Source organism: Peromyscus leucopus, chromosome 2 (genome assembly GCF_004664715.2).
Source record: "Peromyscus leucopus breed LL Stock chromosome 2, UCI_PerLeu_2.1, whole genome shotgun sequence".
NCBI lineage: Eukaryota > Metazoa > Chordata > Mammalia > Rodentia > Cricetidae > Peromyscus > Peromyscus leucopus.
In genome coordinates this window covers 52,098,537-52,100,138 of record NC_051064.1, presented here as the reverse complement: position 1 = coordinate 52,100,138, position 1,602 = coordinate 52,098,537, and the positions used below count along the sequence as shown (strand labels likewise).

General features: G+C 40.8%; 1 pseudogene; it reads right to left on the bottom strand.

The window, feature by feature from the left end:
- Positions 1-917: 917 nt before the first annotated feature.
- LOC114703293 lies at positions 918-1,016 on the bottom strand (annotated as a pseudogene).
- Between the last annotated feature and the right edge of the window lie 586 nt (positions 1,017-1,602).

Here is a 1,602-nt window from a genome sequence, read left to right as displayed (position 1 = left end):
AGAACTCGAGGCAGGAACTGAAGCAGAGACCACGGAAGAACATACATACAGTCTTGCTTCCATGGAGTTCTCGTTTTACTTTCCTATACAGCCCAGGACCTGCCCAGGGATGGTACTTACCTCAGTGGGTTGGGCCCTTCCATGTCAATCACTAATCTAAAAATGCCCCACAGACTTGCCAATATGATGAAGACATTTTCTCAATTGAGGTTCCTTCCTCTGAGATGACCCTAGGTTGTGTCATGTTGGAAAACAAAAATACCAAAGCACCTAGCCAGCACAGTGAGTTATGAAATGAAGGCTTGCTGTCCTCTCCACTCATCTTCAGCAGTCTGTGATTACCTCATGGAGGGATGCCAAGCCCGGAGGGCTACATAGACAGGCACACGAAGTGTAGAACCAAGTGTCCATTGATTAGAACCATCTCTAGGATGATTCTGGGTGTTTTCATAGGGGAGAAACCTCCCATGGGAGAAGAAAAATCTGAGTAGGGGAGACCAGAAGTGGTACAGGGTAGGGGTGGGGTGAGTTTGCCTCTGGCTCATTCATCCAGCCATTATATTACAATACATAACAGTAGCAAAATTATACTTATGAAGTAGCAATGAAAATAATTTTATGATTGGAGGTCACCACAACATAAAGAACTGTATTAAGGGATCATAGCATTAGGAAGGTTGAGAACCACTGTTTTAAATTTTTCTACCAGAATCTTCCCAGAGGCAAACCAGAAATAGCTTTACATATGAATATCTTTCTTAAAGCTTCAAATTTAATCTTCAAATTTGTACAAAATTTATATTGTTCCATAATTCGTTCATGCTTACTTAATAAAACTGGTTTTATATTTGCCCTTGAATAAAACCTTCACTTCAGAGGAAATTCTACTTACTTTATTTTATAAATAAAAAAATGTTAAAAATAGGGAACACTTCATGAATTCATCATTACACAGGGGCCATATTAAACTTCTCTGTATTGTCCCTATTTAGTATACGTGCTGCCAAAGTGAGCATGATATGCTGTATTGAATCATGAGCTTTCTTATTATTCTTGGTAGACTACCTTCTACACATTCCTCTTTCAGAAGCACTGCTTTAGATTTTGTAGATCTGGGTTACTCAGCATGTAACCTTGAACGGATTCAGTCCCTTTTCCAAGCCTCGTTTTGTTGATTTTTGCTTCTCTTTCTTTATTGTATTTAAACTATGAAGATGGCGAAACCTCCACGGCAGAGTGAGCATGATGATAAAGTGAAATCATATATATGAAGTGGCTGGGCCACGGTAAGCCCTCCAGAAATGCCAACACTTATACTGTCCCTGGGAAGATTTCTGTCAGCTTTGCTCTTCTAGAATTCTGTGATTCTGACTCAGCTGATAGGGAAGGTGACCCCGTGGGACATTTGCTACCTAAGGGATTTTTGAGGATGAACAGGACATGTCACTACTAGGTGATACACAAATGACATTGGCGATGGAAACCGAGCGAATGCAGCGAGGAGATGTGGTGAGGTTGTAGGGCTTTTGATAGTCTTGAATTTCCATGTCTAGGCCTTTCTGGAATGTAAAACTTGGCAGTCATGTGATGCTCACAGTGTCC